Source organism: Trachypithecus francoisi, unplaced genomic scaffold (assembly GCF_009764315.1).
Source record: "Trachypithecus francoisi isolate TF-2019V2 unplaced genomic scaffold, Tfra_2.0 Lachesis_group1, whole genome shotgun sequence".
NCBI lineage: Eukaryota > Metazoa > Chordata > Mammalia > Primates > Cercopithecidae > Trachypithecus > Trachypithecus francoisi.
In genome coordinates, this window is record NW_022681454.1 from 21,541,791 (window position 1) to 21,565,622 (window position 23,832).

Sequence of the window (23,832 nt, forward strand, 5' to 3'; positions counted from 1 at the left end):
GGAGGCTGAGGCAGGAGGATCAATTGAGCCCAGGAAGTGGAGGTTGCAGTAATCCAAGATCATGTCACTGCACTACGGCCTGGGTAATGAAGTGAGACCCTGTCTCAGAAAAATAGAGAGAGAGAGAGAGAGGAAGAGAAAGAGAGCGAGAGAGAGAGATTTAAAATGCAGGAGGAAAGAATTATTTGAGAAGGGACGGATTTTTTTTTTTTTTTTTTTTTTAGCTAGACTCAAAGCTGATTACAGTTAATCAATGTAACTGTATAATTCCTGTAATTTTACAAAAGGAAATTAAAACCATTCAAACACCAGCCCGACCTTTTTGTAAGTTAGCATTTCTCCATTATGTAGGTAGACTCATGTATTTGGATTACAATAGCAATTGTTTGTCCACTGCTCTATTCTTAGGGAAATTATCAACTGGTTTTATATAACCTTCTGGAAGGCTGAGGTTCTCCCTTCAAGCTCCCATTCCCACGCAAGCTGACGAGATTCCCCACTCTCTGTTAAAGGGAGTTTCTAGGTATCCAGGACTGCTAAAGTGGAGCTTGTCTGTCCATGGAAGACACAGTGGCAGGTGTAACTTTGGTGAGTGTGTTTATCAGAGGTCATTTCCAAAAAAGGGCCTTTCCTTTTCCTCTTACTTTGAGAATTCCTAGTATCATCTTTCAGTTATTTCCCTATAGAGTCACAGTCTGCTTTTTATTTTCCCTTTCTCCAGCTCCAAGCCCTCAATCTTGTGATCTATGGGTAAAGAAAAAACAAACAAAGCAAAGCAAAACAAAACAAAACATGACCCAAAAATCTGTTTAACATTTAAGTCAATAATTTCTTTGAATATTTTTTTCAGCATTGGTGTGGCTGAAGTAGGCAAAAAACCCTCAAGATACTAGTGAGAGGAAAACAAAATGGATAGGAAAATACATAGAAAACAAACATTAATGGCCTGAGACATACCCTTGCCAGGTTATTAAACAGATTAATAATAATAAAAGGGTTTCACTTCAGTGCTTACTATGTGACCTTTAAACACATAATTTTTGTTTTCAAATGTGTAACTTATGTAATCATCACAACACCCAATGAGAAAGGCACAATTATTTTTATCATTCTACAGATAAGAAAACCAAAGCACAGAGAAGTTAAGTATTTTGGTCAAGGTGACACTGATGAAACTAGAATTTTGAGTCTAAGCTGTCCAGTTCCAATTCTACACTCTTGATCACTACTCCACATTTGAAAGATATAATGTTCTTAGTTTTGCTGAATTACTATCTCTCTTAATTAAAACAATAACAACAATACTTCTGGGTATTATTTCAAATATAAATATTATTTTGATAAGATTACTTTGTAGAGAAAGATTATTTCATGTAAGTCAGGGAATTAAAAATCAAGATTCCTTGGCTCCTGTACTGGCCCAGCTACCAAAGCAAAATTACCAATGTCAGTGAGAATGAAATCATATTGAGAATATTTTCTGTTAGACTCTCAGCAGAGTGATACTCAGTAACTAGTTAAGTTAATTGCCCTGATTTACATTGATGATTTACAAAACTGCATATAACTTGCTATGAAAATATGTAGATCATTGTTAGATATCTGAAGAAATGTGGAATTGCCAAAATAGATTTGTCTCAGTTGTATAATTTCAATTAAGTTTTTAAATAAGTGCTTTATACATTGCTTGAGTAATTTGAAAATCATCTACAGATATACAGCATATTTCTTTCATATGAATTCTCAGGTATGTAATGATAGCTATCTCCATAAACTTGCTATAAATATTCTCAACATCCAAATGAAATCTGCCAGAGAAAATCATCTAGGGACACAAATAGAAATGTTACAGAGGAAAAATAACAAACTAGTAATATGGTTTCCCATCGACTTTCTACACAGAATTAATTCCTCCCTTATCTCGGCAGTATCCAAAGCAATAGTTATCAATCTCTAGTTTGTTCATTCAAGGAGCTAGCTACATCTTTAAAATGTAGATTCTGAGACACCTCCAGGGCTTCTGATTCATTAGGTCTGGAAAGGACCCCAAAGTCTGAAATATATATGTGTGTGTGTGATATTTTGGTATTTTACTGATAGGAATAACATTTTGATGACTTTTTCTTTTAAATATCATTTTAGGTTCAGTGGATGCATGTGCAGGTTTGTTTCCTGGGTAAACTATGTAATGCTGAAGTTGGAGATATGAATGATCACGTCATTCAGGTAGTGAGTATAATACCCAATAGGTAGCATTTCAATCCTTGACCCACCCCAACACTCCCTTATCTAGTAATCCCCAGTGTCTATTGTTCCCATCTTTATGTCCATGTGTGCTTAATGTTTAGTTCCCATTTATAAATGAGAACATGCATTATTTGGTTTTCTGTTCCTGCATTCATTTGCTTAGGATAATGTCCTCCAGCTGCATCCATGTTGCTGCAAAATACTGATTTCCTTCTTTTTCATGGCTGTGTAGTATTCCATGCTATATATGTACCACGTTTTCTTTATCCAGTCCCAATCTGTATTTTAAATAATCCCTGTGGGAATTCTGATGCAGATGGTCAGCACCTCACATTTCAGAAAATATGGATCTGAGGCAAATGAAATCAGAGAAATGTGTGGCTGTTTCTGACATGCATGCTTTGCTCAGGTAGCACCTAAACAGAAGGCCATTTACCTGGTTTTGTTCACTCTACAGGCCAACAATTGGCTGCATGGTCAACGTGTGATTAAAAAATTAAGATAGTTTCTTAAACCACTGCTGAAGGAGTCAATGACTTGAGGTTTCAAAAACAACACAAAAACTAGTTGAAAAGGACTCAACCTTGAATATAGAACAAAATATTTCTTATTTACTCAATAGTTAACGTAAACAAACATGTATGCAGCAAACTTTCAGGAGCTGTTAATATCTCATTCATCTTCAGAAGGACTAAAGACGCTTTGGCCTAGATGAGGCTGGGGTAATATTTTGTCCTCTTATTGCACGACTCTTCATTTATTTGACTTGGCTTAATGGGATCTACTGATTCTTATCTTGCCTCACAAATGTGAATGTCAATTCTGGCACGTGGTACACTGTGCTAATTTTAATATTTTTAAACTATTTGTAATTGTTCATAAAGATCTTCATCAATTATACATCTATATCTTTGGTTACTGATATTTTTATTAGTTACTATACAGATCAGTGTGGAATTAAAAACTTGTTTTTCCTCTAACTTGGTGAATATGTTGACCATGTCCAGCTGTGACAGATAGAGATGGATATCATCTTTGTTATGACCCAGTGAGGATGATAGAGACAGCCTTCCCTTTTCACAGGAAGAGAAGGGCTGCCAAATGGAGCAATGTCTGAAACAGTTTCCAACAATGGGCAGGAGATTTGACTGTTTTTAGCATGTGTCACATAGTCTAATGTCCACAAGACACTGCTATTTAAATATACCATTCCCCCTTCATTCCCCCTTCTGTGTGGGTTGCACAAGCTTAGCTAATGTTACTCTGTTGGTTCTTTTGTGATACAGACAGAATCGCATCAAAATCTACTTGTTGGGGTTGCAGTTTCAGGTGGAAAAGAAAGACATTTATAGGGTTCTTGGAAAGTTTGGAATTTCACAAATTAGATTTTTTTTTAGGTGGGAATAAACCATCATAAAAAAAATAAATTGTCAACACACCAAGACCTGTCCAGAGACAACTGATCTTTTTTTTCCAATTACTTCTTTCAGGGATAATTTAATTTTCTAGGAAAAAGGGATAAATAGCACGATGATATATTTTTTCTTTACATCCTTCACTGTATGATTTTTAGCCTGAAAATTTTTAACTCATAACCAGTACAGTGCTAATTGAAAGAGTCAGTTACTGTTATGCTTCTGCAATAAGCACCTCTCGTCTCTAAGGTACCTCAGGTAACCAGTGCACAGACACGAACTCTTAAGTAATCTGCAGCACTGGGAACTGGAGTCCACACAGGAAATCCAAAAGCATTTAAGGTCAAACATCTGCAACCCAAAAGTATGCTGTAGGAAGCTTCTAAAGTCAATCAGAAAGAATCTCCATATTTCAGCTACATTAACAAGTATGAGAGAAATCTGTTATCCTAAATGCAAAGAAAACAAAATAAAATGTTGGCTTTGCCTTTAAGCTAGGTATTTTAACAACAACAAAAGAGTAGATCTACTCTCTGCCTTCTGCTTTAACATAAGTTCATTCTAGTTACATTCTTATAACAGAGCTCCAGAAGCAGCTGTATTTCACTTTTCTGTCTCAGACATATATCACAATTCATATATCAGAGCCTACACAGTCTCCATTTTGGAATATTTCACATTTCTCAAGACTTTAAAGCTTTTGTTTCACTCATTTGGCAGGGGGGTAAGTTTTTGCTTTTTCCTTGCAATATTTTTAATCAGTTAAAAGTCCCAACCAAATTTCTTGTTAAAAGAACCATCCAGCATTTCTATTTTTGATGATTACTTTCAAAGCAAGGAAACACATCAGTGTGATTAAACTGAAAACAAAATAAAGTTGCAGTTTTTTTTCTACCATAAATAGGTCCCAAAGCTCAAGTGAATATTGGTTCATTAGTTGTGACAAATGCAAGGTATTAATGAAAGGGAAAAGGGACATGCATAATGGCTCATGCCTGTAATCCCAGCACGCTAAGAAGCCAAAACATGAGGAATGCCTTGAGGCCAGGAGTTTGAGACCAGCCTGGGCAATGTAGCAAGACCCAATCTTTATTTAAAAATGAAAAAAATACTCAGGCATGGTGGTGCATGCCTGTAGTCCCAGCTACTCAGGAGGCTAAGGCAGAAGGATTGCTTGACCTCAGGAGTTCAAGGCTACAATTAGCTGAGATTATGCCACTGTACTCCAACCTGGGTGACAGAGTGAGACCCTGTTTCTAGAATACATAATTTTTTTAAAGAGAAGGGAAATCTGGAGGTATGTATATAGGAAATCTCTATACTATCCTTGCAACTTCTTTGTAATTATAATAAAACTACAGTTATGACCTGCATAATGCTTCAGTCAACAGCTGGCTGCAAATTATAGTGACAGGAGGCAGCCAAATACCTAGGCAGATTGGGGAGGGTCTCTGGTGAAACCCCACCTTTAAGCCAAAGACAGCCTGAAAGCCAAGTTGCAAGCTAAATCCTCAGACCAGATTGAGAACTTGTCTTCCTGTTTGGCATGCTTTCCTCTGATTGATCCCCTCCCTTCACCTATTTTACATATATCTACTCTTTCCTAATTGGTTTTCTACACTGTCATGCCCACCTTGGAGTGGGGTCTTTGCTTTAACCTTTTTTACATACTCACAAACCAATCAGTAGGCACTCCCCATTCTGAGTCCATTAAAGGCCCCAGGCCCAGCCACACAGGGGGATTTTCCTGCCTTCGGGTAGGGGAACCCCCTTCCCCAAATGTATCCCCTCTCCAATGAGAGTTTTCCTTTTGCTTAATAAACTACTTCACTCATACTCCCCTGTCCATGAGCCTAATTCTTCCAGTCATGAGACAAGAACTCAAACCTAGCTGAGCTGAGGAGCAGAAAGACTGTATCACATATATGAAGGTGGTCCCATAAGATTATAATGGAGCTGAAAATTTCCTATTGCCTAGTGCTGTCAGAACCATGGTACTTGATATGGTTTGAATTTGTATACTCACCCAAATCTCATGTCAGATTGTAATCCTCAATGTTGGAAAAGGGGCCTGGGGGGAGGTGACTGGATCATAGGGTGGATTTCCCCCTTGCTACTCTCAGGATACTGAGTGAGCTCTCACACGATCTGGTTGTTTAAAAGTGTGCATTGCCTCACCCTTTGCTCTCTTCTTCCTCTGACCATGATTCCAGCTCCTGCCTGCTTCTCCTTCACCTTCTGCCATGATTGTAAGTTTCCTGAGGCCTCTCTAGTCATGCTTCCTGTACAGCCTGTGGAACTGTGAGCCAATTAAACCTTTTTTCTTTATAAATTACTCAGTCTCAGGTATTTCTTTATAGCAGTGCAAGAATGAACTCATACAGTAGTGCTGTAGCCTAATGCATTATTCACATGTTTGTGGTGATGCTGGTATAAACAAACCTACTGGCTGCTAGTTGTATAAAAGTATAGCACATACAATTACATACAGTACATAATACTTGATAATTATGACAACTATCTTGGTTTATATATTTACCATTATTCAAGTATAATGATTTGCCATTATTTTAGAGTGCACTTCTTCTGCTTAACTTAACCATAAAATAGCTTCAGGCAGGTCTTTCAGGAGGTATTCCAGAAGAGGACATTGTTATCCTAGGAGATGACAGCTCCATGAGTGTTATTGCCCCTGAAGACCTTCCAGTGGGAGAAAATGTGGAGGTGAAAGACAATGATATTGATGATCCTGACATGGCCTCGGCTAATTCTGGGTTTGTCTAAGCTTTTAACAAAAAACGTTTGGAAGTTACAGAAAGACTTCAAAAGTTAGAAATAGAAAAAACCTTATAGAATGAGGGCATAAAGAGAAAATACTTTTGTATAGCTGTACGATGTGTTTGTGTTTTAAGTTGTGTTATGATAAGTATCAAAAAGCTTTTGAAAATTTAAAAGTTCATAAAATAAAAATGTTACCATAAGCTAAGGTTTATTGTCGAAGAAAGAAAACATGTTCAATTAAATTTAGTGTAGCCTAAGTGTGTAGTGTTTATAAAGTCTACAGTAGTATACGGTAATGTCCTAGGCACTCACATTCATTCACCACTCACCACCCACTCACCCAGAGCAAGTTCAGTCCTGCAAGCTCTATTCACAGTAAGTACCCTATACAAGTGCGCCATTTTTAATCTTATATACCACATTTTTACTGTACCTTTTCTATGTTTAGATCTGCTTAGATACACACACACTTCCCATTGTGTTCCAATTGCTACAGTATTCGGTACAGCAAATGCTGTACAGATTTGTAGCCGGGAACCAATAGGCTATACCATAGTTTAGGTGTGTAGTAGGCTGTGACATCTAGGTTTGTGTGAGTAAATTCTGATGTTTGTACAGTGACAAAATCACCTCATGATGAGTTTCTCAGAACATATCCCTGTTATTAAGCAATGCGTGACTGCATTTAAAAATATACATTTAAAGTTTAAGGTACAAAGAGCAGAGATAAAAGGTGAAAATTACATGAACTTTTAAAGATTATCTAGTCTAAACAACTGCTGAGTGTCAGAATGTTTTCATCAGCATCACCCATAAAGGATTATCTAGTCTAGATAACCTTGAATTATATTTCATCAGAAAAATCTTTAAGCCAAGGCAACCCAATAAATATATTTTGGAGACTCCTCTAAGAGAAAATTACCCGCTTTTAAAGTCCAAATCTCTCTCTCTCTGTGGATTCCATTTTAGAGATATTCTTGGGTTCCCAGTAAGCCTTTAGCTCCTCAAGGACTGGGACTCTTCAATCTTTGTGCTCTCTACTCAATACATGTTAAATATAAAACAAATTGAATTCCTTGTAGTAGTTTGCTCAGGCTTGCTGTTCTGTGTGGGAAACACACAATACTTTTAAGGGTAAACAAGCTTTATCCCATGTAAATGGCAATGCAGATGTAATAAGCAAATGATATAATAAACAAATTAATATAATAAGCCAATTGCAATGGGAAGGGGAGAAGGGAAAAGATATATATGTATATATTTTCACACTCACCAGACTATAGAGGATTCACCACCAGACTGGGAAGCAACAGCCTGGGCTCCAGAGTCGGCCACTCATCCATGCACAGAAAAGGAGAGTTCTCTTGAAGCTTCGGCGCAGTCTGGGACCCTGAGTTGTTTGACATGAGGCCCAGTCATGAGGGTCCTTCACGACAGGGCTCAAGGAACACAAAAAAGTCAACTTGTTTTTATGATTGTCTATTGTTTTTCAATAACTAACATATAGGAATAGATTAAAATAGAGATTTCCCCGAAACAGCGCTGGATGAATGCCTCAAGGAACTCACATAGCCTGTTCCAGGACTTGGTGACCATTGTTTGTGCCCACGTTCAATTGAGTTCACATTTAACATTTAACTTTTCCTCCACATTCGGCCTCAATTTATACTCAATTGTAGGAAAAATACCCTTACAGATACACGGGAAAGGCACGGTTGATATAGATTACAGATACAGGGTAAACACAAGAGAATCTAAAGCACAACTAATAAAAACCACACCCACCATGGCTTTGCAAGCAGAGTCATATTGTGAGAATTGTCGGGCATATACACATAACATTCAGTATGCAGTAAAGTGCGAGCCCCTCATTGGGCTATGGTAAGCATATCTAATGCCATTCGACTTTTCAATTCAACAGTACGCAGCTAAGCAAATTTATCTGATAATAACATAAGTTCAGTGCTACTATCATTAAGAGCTTTGTTTTACAGGTAAGCTTAATATTTTAATTTACTTCTGTAGCAAGTTTGTACTGGTGGCAGGGGAGAATACTGTGATAGGGTACCACCACCAGAGGGTCCTGTGCATTTGTAACCAGTGATGTTTGCAAGCATTTAGATTACTGGGGAGGGAAATATCATCCTGGATGGTGAATGAAATTAATGGCCACCCCCAAGTGCATCTCCCCCTCCAATGTGGGGGCAACTATCACCACCCGTAAAATCCACACACCCAGAGGGCTCCCCAGAGAAGGGGAAGAGTTCTCCTATAATTGTATTGCTAGAATGTGTAATTTAAGTAACAAAGGTGCTGTGCTTCCTTTGAGCTTGGGATAAAGTAGACTGTTTGGTTAAAAGAAGGCCAGGTTGGATTACAAGTGTTATTATCCCACCCCTATTGGTATTGGCATATCCATTCGGAAATGTTAGCAAGGATGATTCTCCAAGGTAACCCATTTCTGGCGGCCTCTGGCAACTCGACACATTGTCAGCACTGACTGCAGTTGGCTTCTGTCATAGTGGTGGCTACCCAGTTGATGAACTCATTCTCAGCCTCAGACATGATGACCCAGGTACTGATTACTAGCAGACAGGTTATTCTCTGTAATAACAAAAATGGAGGGGAACATGATATTGTTTTTCATCTTTAGGAAATTGTACTAGGCCTTCATTTTCTGCTCCCATAGCTACAAGGTCACCAGCCTTAGGGGCAGGATCTCATGGATGCTGTACCCATATTTTGGCTCCAGGATTATAAGTTGCCCTCTCTGGTGGACCTGAATTCTCCAGTTCTATATGTTGTTTCTACTGGGGCAGATATTTCCTCAGTGGTTGACAAGGTACCACTAACAATTGAGCAACCTGCAGCTGCAGTTTTATAGCAAAAGAATCCAGAGTGGTATTGTATAAAATGACCTTTAACTCTCCCCGGTATTCACTGTCAACTATATTATAATGCCTCTCATTGCAAGGCTTGAACATGTTGTAATCCATGTATCCACATTCGAATTTGCAGTTACGGTGGAAGTTTTGGCCTGTTGATCTGCCTACTGATTAAATAGTCTGTCAAGAGAAAGCAGAGACACATGAGCATCAACATGGAAAACAGTGGTAATGGTAGCGTGTGCCAGTATTCAATATTGGGCACCAGTATTCAGTGTGCCAGTATTGTTTTCCCCAAATCTCTTTATTCCCAATTAACCATTTGTTTTGTTGCCATTGGGGCATCCAGGTAGTCAGACCATTTGCTACTGACCAAGAGTTGGTATACAGGTGACAAATCCCTCTGGTATCCTCCTGAATAGCTTGGAGGACGGCTACCAATTCAGCCAGCTGGTTGCTCCCGCCACTTCCTTCATCAGAACCAGTGAGTTTTAGGGGAACTCACGACCCAAATCATAATCATAAAGACATCATGGTTGAAGCAGAGGTGCTCTGTTTCCAGTGAAGCCCAATAGCAAGCTAACAGTTGATTCTTGAAAGGAGTATAAGCTTTGCCGGTCTCTGGCAGTTTCCAGATCTAAACCACAAAAGTACCCTCTTCCCATCTTGTTTCTGCCTAAGGCTCCAATTAATTAGCTGTTGCAGTTCTACTGGCCCATCCCATATGGGCCATAGATTTAGGACCAGTTGAACTGCTTGTTTAGCTTATTCAAAAGCCATGCTCTCTTTCTCTCCCCAGCGAAAGTCATAGCGTTTTCTAGTGACTGCATGCAGAGGTTCTAAAATGTTACCCAAGTGGGACTATGATGTCTCCAGAATCCAAACAAGGCAATAAATTTCTGGGCTGCCTTCTTAGTGGTAGAGGTTGCAAATTCTAGTATTTTAGCCTTAACCTTTGTTAAAATGGACTATTTTCCTTATTCCATAGGATGCCAAGGAATTTTACGGTTTGTGGAGGTCCTTGAATTTTACAAGGGTTAATTTCCTGGCCTTGAGATAGGAGATGGATTTTTACCTGCTCCAAACCCCGGCTGACTAGTTCTTCAGTTTTACCCTAACCATGCCATTCAGATAGCTGCTTTTTTCAGCAATAAGCTGATAGCTTTGAGCCTAATCAGTCAAGACATAGGCCTGGCATTGGGCCAGGGCCAGTCTGAAAGTCAGATTAGCATTTTCCTTTTTCAGCTTACATTTCTCTTGAAGCAACCAGTCTCTATCTTGACACATTAACTTATAAGCAGTAAGTAAGCATCATCCATACTGGGGAATTCCCTCAGAGTCCCCTTTACCAACTGGGATTCCCTGCAGCACTTCACGCAGTCAAAGGTTGAAATTGAACTAATTTAGATTCCTAATTATCACAAAGGCCAGTTCCCCTGGACCATTCAATCACCAAGAAGGAAAACTGGGGGAGTTCCCATCCCAGGATAATACGGGAAGACCTTGAGCTCCCAGCCCAGACCCTGCAGCCAAAAAATGGCTTTTTTTGCTTTCGAATCTTGTTCGTGATGCCAGAAATGTTCTATGCGGGAAACGTGTGAGGGGAGAAGAAAAGACAGACATGCAATACCTTTAAGAGTAAACAAGCTTTATCCCAAATAAATGGCAATGCAGATATAATAAGCAAACGATAGAATAAGCAAATTAATATAATAAGCAAATTGCTCTGGGAAGGGGAGAAGGGAAAACAGATATATATATATATCTCCTGGGCTCCTGAGTTGGCTACTTGTCCATGCACAGACAAGGAGCGGTCTTGTGAAGCTTTGGTGCAGTTGGGGACCCTAGCTCTTTTTGTAATGAGTTGTTTGGCAGAGGCCCAGTCATGAGAGCCCTTCATGACTGGGCTCAAGGAACATAAAAAGGTCAACTTGTTTTTGCAAGTGTCTATTGTTTTTCAATAACTAACGTATAAGAATAGATTGGAATAGAGATTTCTCCAAAACAGTGCTGGATAAATGCCTCAAGGAGCTCACACAACCTGTTCAGGGACTTGGTGACCATTGTTTGTGCCCACGTTCAATTGAGTTCAAATATAATATTTAACTTTCCTCCACAGCTGCCATAATAAAATACCAAAGACTGGGTGGCTTAAACAACAGAAATACAGTTGACCCTTGAATAATTTGGTGGTTAGGAGCACCAAGCCCCCGTGCAGTCAAAACTCTGCATGTAACTTTTGGCTTTCCCAGCACTTAATTACTAATAGCCTATCATTGACCAAAAGCCTTACTGATAACATAAACGGTTGATTTACACATATTTTGTAGTTACATATATTATGTGCTGTGTTCTTACAATAAAGTAAGCTAGAGAAAAGAAAATGTTATTAAGAAAAATCGTAAGTAAGAGAAATATGTTTATTATTCATTAATTGGAAGATTGGAAGTGGATCATCCTAAAGGTCTTCATTCTCACCGTCTTCATGTTGAGGAGGCTGAGAAGAAGGAGAAGGAGGAGGAGGAGGAGGGAATAGTCTTGCTGTCTCAGGGATGGCAGAGGCAGAAGAAAATACAGATAAAAATGGATCCACACTATTCAAACCTGTGTTGTTCAAGGGCCACTTGTATATTTTCTTACAGTTCTGGAGGCTGGGTCCAAGAGCAAGGTGTTGACAGTCTGGATTTCTCTGGAGACCTCTCTCCTTCGGTCCTAGAGGGCCAGCTTCTCACTATGTCCTCACATGGTCTTTTCTCTGAGTGTGCACATTCCTGGAGTTTTCCCTCTTCTTAGAAGGACAACAGTCCTATTGGATTAGGATCCCACCCTTTTTATTTCATTTCACCTAAGTTTATCTTTTTAAAGACCTTCCCAATACAGTCATTTTGGGGATTAGGATTTCAACATAAATTTTGGAGTCACAAGTTAGTCCGTAACACCCCTTTTAAGTGAAAATTGCAGTGAGATATTATAGTACTGGTTAGGAGTATGGATTTAGGGTTCGTGCGTCTGGTTCAAATCCTAGCTCAGGCACTAGTAAACAACATGTCTAACTTTGTGCGACTATTTAACCTCATTGAGTTTTTATTGTCTCATCTGGAAAATAAGAATAATAATGGTAATAATGGCAATGCTCAATATGGTAATGGTAACATAACATAGTGATGATAATAATGGTAATTACTCAGTATGGTTATTGTAAAGGTTTAGTATTATAATTTATGTAAAGCATGTAATACAGTATCTAGCACATAGTACAGCCTTACTTAATACTAATAATGATAATAATCCATTAACATTCTTCTCTAGACTAGAAAACTCTTACTTTATCTCCTTTTACATGGTTTCAGTGCCCCCAGCCTAAGCTATGTGTCCTTAAAGTGATGTGGTATGCTTATGTGCATGGATTAGGCAAAGCCTATAACTTCTCTGAGTTGGAAATAAACATCCTAATAATTGAATCTAATAGCTCATTCAGTCTTTTAGCATTCACTTAACAGTAAATTCAGAAAAAGCTTTCAAATAAATCCCCTGGTCTTCTTGACTCTTGAGTCTTTCCCTTTGGAGATTTCTGCTGAGCCAGTTCTCATTCCCACCTACATTTTGGAAGGTCAGTTTCCTGTAGCAAAGGTCATGATTATTTATTTATTTACATTACATTTTACCTTGTTAGCATCTACATCTTCAGCTCATTCTCTCTATGTTCACAAATCATCTCATTTCTTATTAATAATCTGTTTAAGATTTTTCTGTAGATGCATCCAAGTTTTCTGATTTGCCTAGGGGAACAGCTCTGGCCTGGTGCCCTGGCTACCTTGCACATATCCGTATAAACAAAGCTTGAAGCACAGCTTATCTGAGTCTTGGCAGAACACGTTCCTGGGACAGAGAGAATGGGAGGTTCTCAGGAGCTGTCATGAGGCCATCTTCCACTGACCTTTCTGAAAGGATGTCATGAGCTTCTCATAGCCTCCTGCATTCTGAGGAATTCTAGGCCTTTCTGCTCCACCCTAAACCCAGAAGAGAGCTTGGAAAATAAAACTGCTTGACTGGGGTCTAAATTTGGCTCCTTAGCCAAGTAAATGAGGTATCCCACAACTCATGTTGTCGTCATTACTCCCATTTGTTTCTGTGTCATCCTTTTTGGTGTGTGGAACAAGCACCTGGAAGGTGGACACTAGCTTATTCTTCTATTCTCTCTAGGTTTGATGGTTAATAGTGACTGTCAACTTGATTGGACTGAAGGATGCAAGGTACTGTATCTGGGTGTGTCTGTGAGAATGTTGCCAAAGAAGATTAACATTTGAGTCAGTGGATTGGGAGAGGCAGATCCACCCTTAATCCGGGTGGGCACCATCTAAACAGCTGCCAGCATGGCTAGGATAAAAGCAGGCAGAGGAACATGGAAGGACTAGACTGGCTGAGTCTTCTGACCTCCATCTTTCTCCTTTGCGGGATGTTTCCTGCCCTCAAACATCACACTTCAAGTTCTTCGGCTTTTGGACTCTTGGACTTACACCAGTGGTTTGCCAAGGGTTCTTGAGCCTTTGGCCACAGACTGAAGGCTGCACTGTCAGTTTTCCTACTTTTGAGGTTTTGGGAATTGGACGGGCTTCCCTGCTCTTCAGCTTGCAGATGGCCTATTGTGGGACTTCACCTTGTGACCGTATGAGTCAATACTTCTCAATAAATTCCTATATATATAGGAATATATATATAGGAATATATATATATATATATATATATATATTATATATATATAGAGAGAGAGAGAGAGAGAGAGAGAGAGAGGAGTGTATTAGTCCTATATACACGTTATTAGTCCTGTCCCTCTAGAGAACCCTGACCAATACAGATTTTGGTATCGGGAGTGGTTCTAGAGGAACAAAATTTTAAGGATGAAGTTCTTTAGTTGCTTTGGGGGTTTCTGGAGTTAATTGCTTAATATGACTAGACCCCAAAATGATAAGAACTCTACTTCTACTAGTATGGAGAACATGAGAGTCTTTGGCATGAATTGTTTAGACAGTTAAGCAAAATAAATGCATTTGATACTTCTGATTCACCACTCATGACAGGCAAGGAGTTTAGTGACTCTATATATAATATCTTTGACCACATGTGGGAACCAAGGAATATAATGAAGTTGGTTGGTTGGTTGCTCCTAAGTTCACTAGACAAAGTGATGAAAGGAAACATTTAACTCAGGGATTCTGTCTCTCAGCTCCAGAAGCACATACTGAGCCTCAAATCTTTTAATATTTCCCTGAGTGAGAGTCTTATCTCCTGTAGGGGAAGAGCTGAAATTGTGGAAAATCAGACACAAGCTCTTATTATGTGAATGGCTGACCTGCAATAAAAGATGCATTCACAGCTTTGCCAGGTGTCTACTGTTAAGATGAGGATATTGATTGAAAAAGAATGGGACTCTGCAACTTGGAGTGGGGACATGTGGGAGGACTCTGATGAGGCCAGAAGCACTGACCTCCTAAATTCTGAGGAGTCTTTTTTGCCTGGGAAATAGCCTCCCCACGCACACCACCTCTCCACCCCTCCCCAACCCAGCCTTTCCACTTTTGTCTGAGATTAACCCTTCACTACCTGACACAACAATGATGGCCTCTGCTGAGGCAGTTGCCAGGCAAGACAATGTTGATTCTCCTCAAGACACACTCCCCAACACCCCTGTTTGCCTCTAGACCTATAACTAGACTAAAGTCCTGGCAGACCCCTAGAGGTAATGTTCAGAGCGTGACCCACGAGACAGTGTGCTACATGTCAAAATAACTGCTTGAGTTTTCTAACTTATATAAGCAGAAATCTGGAGAACAGGAATGGGAATGGATATTAAGGGTTACGATAATGGTGGAAAGAGGTAAAGTTAGATCAGGTTGAATTTATTGATATGGTCCTACTAAACAGGGATTCTGCATTTAATGTTGCAGCTCAGGGAGTTACAAAAGATTCTAATTGTTGATTTGCTTGATTAGCTGAAACATGGATCAAAAGATGGCCCACTATGAGTGAGCTGGAAATATCTGATCTCCCTTGGTTTAATGTAGAGGAAGGGATCTAAAGGCTTAGGGAGATTGAAATGCTGGAGTAGGTTAGTCACTTTAGATCTACTCATCCCAACTGGAAGGGTCCAGAAGATATACTCTTCATTAATACTTTGCAAAATAGATTTGTGAGGGAAGAACCTGCATCCTTGAAGAGCTCTGTGATTGCTTTTTTCTGTATGCCAGACCTTACAGTGGGAACTGTAGTCACTCAACTACAAAATTTAAATGCAATGGGAATAGTTGGATCCTGAGGTGGCAGGGGCCAAGTGGCAGCACTCAACCATGAAAGGCAAGGTGGGCACAGCTACCATAATGGACAGCAGAGGCAAAGCAGCAAACAGAATGGTCTGACTCATGTAGAGCTCTGGCATTGGCTAATCACCGTATTTCTAGAAATGAAATGACAGGAAGCCTACCACATTCTTGTTTAGTTTATATAAGTGGAAAACTTCCAGATCGAGTGGACAAAAGACTAATTTGAATTATAAAAACAGAGAATCATGGCTCCTCAATTAATTTCCAGACTTAAACCAGTTTACAGACCCAGAAACCCTGGATGAAGGAGAGGCCAGTTTCCCCTGAGGAAGGACCGCACTATGTTACCAACAATTTACACTGTTAATCTTTCTCCTATCCTTCTCCAAGGATACCTCTGGCCTTTTACCAGGGTTACTGTGCACTGGGGAAAGGGAAAAATGATCAGAACTTTCAGGGACTACTGGACACTGGATCTGAGCTGATGTTGATTCCAGGGGACCCAAAATGTCATTGTAGTCCTCCAATTAAATTAGGGGCTTAATGACGTCAGGTAATTAATGGAGTTTTACCTCAGATTCCACTTACAGTGGATCCAGCGGGTCCCCAGACTCATCCTGTGGTATTTCTCCAGTGCCAGAATGCATAGTTGGCATAGACATACTTAGCAGCTAACAGAACTCCCACACTCAGTAAGTAATAAAAAGTCCACTGATGATGAGCTTTTTTTCATATGTTTGCTGGCTGCATAAATGTCTTCTTTCGAGAAGTGACTGTTCATATCCTTCACCCACTTTTTAATGGGGCTTTTTGTTTTTTTTCTTGTAAATTTGTTTAAGTTCTTTGTAGATTCTGGATATTAGCCCTTTGTCAGATGGATAGATTGCAAAAATATTCTCCCATTCTATAGGTTGCCAGTTCATTCTGATGATAGTTTCTTTTGTTGTGAAGAAGCTCTTTAGTTTAATTAGATCCCACTTGTCAATTTTGGCTTTTGTTGCCATTGCTTTTTATGTTTTAGGCATAAAGTCTTTGCCCATGCCTATGTCCTAATCAGTTAGAATGGCGATCATTAAAAAGTCAGGAAATGACAGATGCTGGAGAAGATGTGGAGAAACAGGAAAGCTTTTACACTGTTGGTGGGAATGTAAATTAGTTCAACCATTGTGGAAGACAGTGTGGCGATAACTCAAGGATCTAGAACTAGAAATACCATTTGACTCAGCAATACCATTATTGGGTATATAACCAAAGGATTATAAATCATTCTATTATAAAGACATGCACACATATGTTTATTGTGCCACTATTCACAATAGCAAAGACTTGGAACCAACCCAAATGCCCATCAATGACAGACTGGAGAAAGAAAATGTGGCACATATACACCATGGAATACTATGCAGCCATAAAAAAGAATGAGTTCATGTCCTTTGCAGAGGCATGGATGAAACTGGAAACCATCATTCTCAGCAAACTAACACAGGAACCGAAAACCAAACACCGCATGTTCTCACTCTTAAGTGGGAGCTGAACAATGGCAACACATGGACACAGAGAGGGGAACATCACACACTGGGGCCTCTCGGGGGGTGGGGGGTTAGGGGAGGATAGCATTAGGAGAAATACCTAATGTAGATGACTAATTGATGGATGCAGCAAACCACCATGGCGTGTGTATACCTACGTAACAAACCTGCACATTCTGCACATTACCCCAGAACCTAAAGTATAATAATATTTTTTTAAAAGCCCAAATTCAAATTCTAGTTAATTATTGGGCTTTGTCTCTGCCTTATCTTGTAAAGGTGGGTGAGACAGAAAGTTTATGGAACTTTCCTTTAAAAAAAAAAATAATAAATTTACCTGACGCTGATTTTTCTTGAATTTTTCTACTTCTCAGAATTCCTCGAAGAATGTCCACAGCTATTTGACAGTTTCACTCACAATTTGTCTTAGCACCCTAGGTTGCAAGTCACTGCAGCCAAAAGGTTATAATTATAACAGTGAGTTGTTGCCAGCTGCTTTCTTGTAATCTTTTCATCCATTTGAATATGTCACTCTTATCCAAGTTCATTCCATGTTAGAGCCTATGTTGCCTATGCAAACTTCACCTGCCATTAGTCCACTGCATGAAAGTTCTAACTCTAAAATTCCCAGCCTCTGACTGTTGGATAACTCTGTTTTACATCAAGGCATGCATTCATTCATTTATTTAGACTCTTACCAAATACTGACTAACCAGGGACACTCAGACACTTACTAAAGGATTAACACTTATCAAGGTCTTAAATATGTGTTCATTCTTTGTATATATGAAGCCTTTTGATCCTCACAACAGCCTTATGAGGTACATTTCATTATCATTGTGTCCATTTTTAGATTATTAAAATGATACTCCAAAACGTTAAATACTTTTAATTATCACAAGATGAACAAGGCATGATCCTAATACTCCAGGAGCTCACAATCCAATCATCTCTGAGCCTATGAAGTCTAGGTCATCAGTCCAGACAACCTTAAATGATACACTAATGAAGAGCTTCCTGAAATGGGGGTTAACCAAAAGCAGACCAGATGGTGCAAATTGTTAGGGAAATCAGGCAGCAAAGACAGAAGATAGAGGAAGGGAATGAGAAATGTATCCATGAACTAAGGGCATTATCCTTTACAATATTATAGCTTGAATTATGTCCTCCAAAAAAATAAAGTCTTAATCCCTGTTGCCTGAAGATAAGACCCTGTTTGGAAATGTAAAAGGGTCTTTGCAGATGTAATCAAGATAAGATGAGGTCATAATAGATTAGGGTGGTTCCCAATCCAATATGACTGGTGTCCTTATGAAAACAGAAAGCAGAGACATAGGGAGGAGAACACTGAGTGAAGATGCAGCTGCACAGCGGGAAGACAACCATGGGAAGATGGAGAAGGAGACTGTGGTGATACTGTCACAGCCAAAGGATGCCTTGGGCAACCAGAAGTTGAAGGAGGCAAGGAAAGATCCTCTTCTCAAGCCTTTAAGTGGGAGCATTGCCTTGATGACATCTTAATTTCAGACACCTGGCTTCAAGAAAAATCAGAGAATACATTTCTGTTGCTTTAAGCCATCGAGTTTGTGGTACTTTGTTATGGCAGTCATACGAAACTAATATACCATTCAAGGCCAATTTAAATGCCACATCCCTGGTGAATATATTACTGAACACTTGTCGACTTGGAATGAATCACTCTCTCTGTGGCAGACCCATAGGCCTGATTTAAACTTGATTTGACATGTCCATCATATAGCATGCACACTTATTCACTAGCTTGAAACTGCCTTTAACTCTTGGGCTTACATAGTACATTGCCTTATATATTAGCAGTAGCTCAGTGAACGTTTCTTGATTGGAATTATTGACCTGAATTATCTCAGAGAATAAAAAGAAGAATGTATAGACTAAACAGTTGTATCCAAATTTTTTTTAAACAGCATAAGTTTAGTGTTCAATAGCTCAGAACTTAAGTTGCTATTATATACATTTTAAATTTCTCTTTATTATAAATTTTATGAAATTTGACTTAATGTAATGACTTGAGTTTAGAGATGAAGCCAAAAATGAAAAATTCCTGTGCACCACCACCATGAAACTATAGTGGAAATGTATTGGCACAAGCTTTTCTAGTACTGAAGAATTTTAGGAAATGTGAAGATTCCACCAATCTAGGCATCATTCTATTAAGAATAATTTTTCTCTTTCTCATAAAATAGGAGAGAAAACATTGTTATTTTAGGCTAATTATTTTGTATATAATTTCTGGTTAATTAAGGCTTATCGCTATTACTAGAATAGCAAATCTTTGGTAAGGAAAACTATAATTGAAACAAAAAAAGTTAACTCTGTAAACTACAACAGTATCTAACGGCAATTTTTCACACTTCATAGAGCAGCCGTCTGCCTTCAAGGTCATGTTTCTATCCCTCTCCTTCTGCCTCCTGAATGTGCCCGGGGGAGGAAATAATTTCAGTGTGATCCTGTGAAAAATAATTTGATGCATTCCAAAGCCATATAGAAGTAAACTTTGCATTATTTTTTATTTGCTTCAAAGCATCACATCTTTTCCTCTAAAATTAAATTAATTACCATTTATACTACTCTTATTGAAATTGCCATTTAGGGAAATTATAATTAATAATCTCCTTTCTCCCTCATCAAAATGTTAACTCCCTAAGGATAATAATCATATTTTAGGCTGGGCGCGGTGGCTCATGCCTGTAATCCCAGCACTTTGGGAGGCTGAGGTGGGCGAATCATGGGGTCAGGAGATTGAGACCATCCTGGCTAGCATGGTGAAACCCTGTCTCTATTAAAAATATAAAAAATTAGCCAGGCATGGTGATGGGCACCTGTAGTCCCAGCTACTCGGGAGGCTGAGTCAGGAGAATGACGTGAACCCAGGAGGCAGAGCTTGCAGTGAGCCGAGGCTGTGCCACTGCACTCCGTGCACTCCGGCCTGGGGCAACAGAGTGAGACTCTGTCTCAAAACAAGCAAACAAACAAATAACAACAACAACAAAATACCATATTTTATAACTCTGCATCCCATGTAGGGTCATTTTTGGCACATTTTGAGTACTAATTGCGTACCTATTTAATTAATATTGGCTAAATTGAATTTAGATTACTTGTGCCATGGCCCTATTCCATTAACACGTATAAACTAAACATTTACAAGCATAGTCCAATTAGAGAGAAATCATGAATCAAAAATGATATACATTACAATCACAAACTAAGTTTACATATCACGGATTCCTTTACAAGTTTTCTACACATCTCCAGATGGGTTATAGAATTGAGCAAAGAGACTGCACACACCTATCTACTATAATTTCCCAGTTTATTTAGCCAAAAACACAAGAATAAAAGGAAGAAATGTTCTAAGCTGAATAATAACAGTGTACTCACATGGACTTTTACTTGTTGCTCAAGTGGTACTGACTTACAGTACAGGCTATGTGGCTAAAAAAGAGAACCAATCCATAGCTCAAACATGACAGAAGTTCACCATTCTCTCATGCTACAGCCCAGAGTTGACAGGTGGTCCACGGTAGGTAGGAAGCTATACTCCCCCAACACCATACAGGAGAATGGATACTGGAAGACAATTAGAAATCTCTAATTAGCAATCACTAATCTCTAGCTAATCACCAATTAGTTTCTTTCAGTGTTACTCTCTACCCAGGAAGGAGAAAGAGTTGAGACAATAGGCAAGTATTTGCTAATTTCTTAAGTCTTACTGTCAGGACATACATCATGATTCTTACAAAACTTATGCTAACCATTTGTTATTTATTGGATTTAAGTAAGATCTACCAATATTGAGCCATCTTGTTTCTTGAACCAAGTTTTCAATGAGCACAGTGTCATGTTCATCTAAGGAGAAAAAAGGTCCAAATGTCTCAGAGTAATACCTCTGCCCACATCTTCGTTGTTCAAGGAACCCATATCCCCATATTCACTCTTCTTCATAGTTACTTGTATTAGTTAATTTTGCTGCATAGAAAAATCCCAAAACTTAATAGCTTATTATTTTATGTGGTTCTCTGGGTTTGCTGAGGACTTTCTCTGTTCTATGCCAGCATTGCTGGGGCTAGGTGATCTACAACGGACTCATTCATAGATCTCAAGGTTGGCAGTCTAGTTAGTAAGATAGGACACCCACTGAGACAGCTGCCTCTGATCCACACGATCTCATATTTCATATGCTTCTCTCCATAGTGGTCCAGGGTTCCAAAGAGAAGCAAGAGAGGGTAAACTCCATGAACAAATAACTTTCAAACCTCTGCTTGTATCAATTTTGCTAATTGATACAGTTAGCAAAAGAATGTCACATGATTATTCTTAAATTCAAGAGGTAGAGAAGCAGACCCCAACTTTTGAGGGGAAGGGCTTAAAATATCATGACTATTTTGGCAAACAGTGACTGTCCACCTCCTAGCCATAATCACTTCAAATAATCCCAAATGGAAAATACGCAGACCCACTTCCAGGGCCCCAAGAAATCTTGTCCAGTGATAATGTCAGGCTCAACGCCCATAATCTCTCGTATCAAGCAGATGAGGCTACTTAGCCACAGATGAACAAGAGCAGATCTTCTTGATCTGAAAAGATGAGTTATCTATTTCCCTTCAGAAAACATACACTGGTGAGACAAAAACAAGTTAACCACAATGGATACTCCCATTCAAAGAGAAGAAAGGCAGGAGGCAAATAGCAGTCACCAGTTGATATGGCTTGGATCTGTGCCCCCACCAGATCTCATGTTAAATTGTAATCCCCAGTGTTGGAGATGGGGCCTGGTGGAAGGTGATTGAATCACATGGGGCTGGTTTCTCATGAATGGTTTAACACCATCCCTTGGTGCCATAATCTTGTTAGTGAATTAATTCTCATGAGATTTGGTTGTTTAAAAGTATGCAGCACCTCCCCCATCCCCCTTTTCTGCATCTGCTCTGACCATGTTACATACCTCCTCCTCCTTCACCTTCTGCCATGACTGTAAGTTTCCCGAGGGCTCCCCAGAATCCAAGCAGATGCCAGCATCATGATTGTTGTACAGCCTGCAGAACCATGAGCTAATTAAAACACTTTTCTTTATAAAGTACATAGTCTCAGGTATTTCTTTACAGAAATGCAAGAATGGCCTAATATACTAGTCTATATCAATCATGAAATCCAGCCAAGTGCATGTCATCAGGGATCAGGAAATATTCCTTGTGATGATCAGGACCCAGTTCCTTTCCCTGGGAGTGGTTAGCCTCTGCCCCACCCTCAGAGCTCATCTTCTCCCTCTGCAGCATTCTTTCTTTTCAATAAAAAATGTCCCACATTCACAGCAGACTGCTTCTCAGCCTTCCTCTTGATCATAGAAACTTGGGATCCCAAAGGTCTTTTTCCATTTCATTGTTTCTGTCCCTTTTGGTTCAAGCTGGCAGTGCTTGTATTGGCATACTTCTCTCTAAAATTATGTGAGTGTCCTGTGAAACTTATTTGGGCTTACTCTATACTCCAAAAGCCACATCTACAATTATCTCAGACAGCCTCTGTGTATTGCACCACCTATCAAGTAACTGAGCAATTGACCAGTGCTAACTCTGACTCTGTTTTTGTTTCTGGTTCTGATTCTGATGGTTTCTGGTTGATTGTGCACATAATAGTGGCAGCAGTGTAAAAAGTGGGTTTTAATATGGTCATTTTATTAAGAAATTTCTGAGGAGCTTGAGGTGTCAGGGATGGGCAGGATAGGAAATATAGAATCTGGCACACTTATTAGTCTTTTTATTTCTGTGTTTCTGTGTTTTATTAGCATCTGTAGTAACATGGGACCCTTCACCTCTAAAGATTATTCTTTGTTTATCCAATAACTCTGGCGTTTTAAGTATCTACTTATTAGGAACCCAATATTGTCAAAATCTGTGAAAATGGAATTTCTATAATGAAAATGAAAAGAAACCAAATGCTTAACTAGCTTTCTTTGATTTCTCTAAAGGGATGAATAATTCCAGATTAATGTCCCAAGACTCTTTAGGGCTAAAGAGAGGAGAGAGAAGAAATTTATATCATTTTAAATTGGGCAAATTGATTCAGAAAAAAGCTTTTCTTAAGAGACATGTATGCCAAGAATTAATAGTTCCTCAAAATATAATCAGACTCAGTCTTTAGAAAATGATAAAAATCAATGACATTATTATAACGTGTATGGACAATGAAAAAATGTTCTGCCAAAGTCAGAAGAGAATAAGAAATTATATAGATCCTCAACAACAATGCTTCCTTGACTGATCAAATGATGCTTAATTATATGCTTTTATTTTGCTAACTGAGAAACATTCTTATTAGCTACTGAAGCCTCTATTTCAACCATCAGTTTTCCAGATCTTTTGCAATCAGTTCCTTTAATTTGTAAGAGTGATACAATTTCTATCTTATTAAAAGAAAATATATTTGAGCAAACAGCTTTATATGCCTTGGTACCTCTGGGGGAATTAAGAAACCATGTTATAAGTTATCTTAAAATCTAATGGAGTGGAGGACATTACTCTCAGTTGTGAGGGAGTAACTAAGATAGACTTGTTCACCCATCATAAAGAACGAGAAAAATTGACTAAATATGTGAAACAACTGTTTTTGGAAATCGGAGAAC

At 38.9% G+C, this 23,832-nt stretch overlaps 2 long non-coding RNA genes across 2 annotated transcripts; both read right to left on the reverse strand.

Moving 5' to 3' along the window:
- Nucleotides 1-207: 207 nt before the first annotated feature.
- LOC117086302 lies at nucleotides 208-7,848 on the reverse strand. The gene is made up of 3 exons (XR_004438269.1): nucleotides 7,717-7,848; nucleotides 2,684-2,830; nucleotides 208-744 (listed from the first exon to the last, which is right to left on the reverse strand). It is a non-coding gene; the product is annotated as an uncharacterized LOC117086302 (long non-coding RNA).
- A 12,664-nt stretch (nucleotides 7,849-20,512) lies between these two features.
- Nucleotides 20,513-22,248, reverse strand: LOC117085208. The gene is made up of 2 exons (XR_004437871.1): nucleotides 22,159-22,248; nucleotides 20,513-20,783 (listed from the first exon to the last, which is right to left on the reverse strand). It is a non-coding gene; the product is annotated as an uncharacterized LOC117085208 (long non-coding RNA).
- Nucleotides 22,249-23,832: the final 1,584 nt, after the last annotated feature.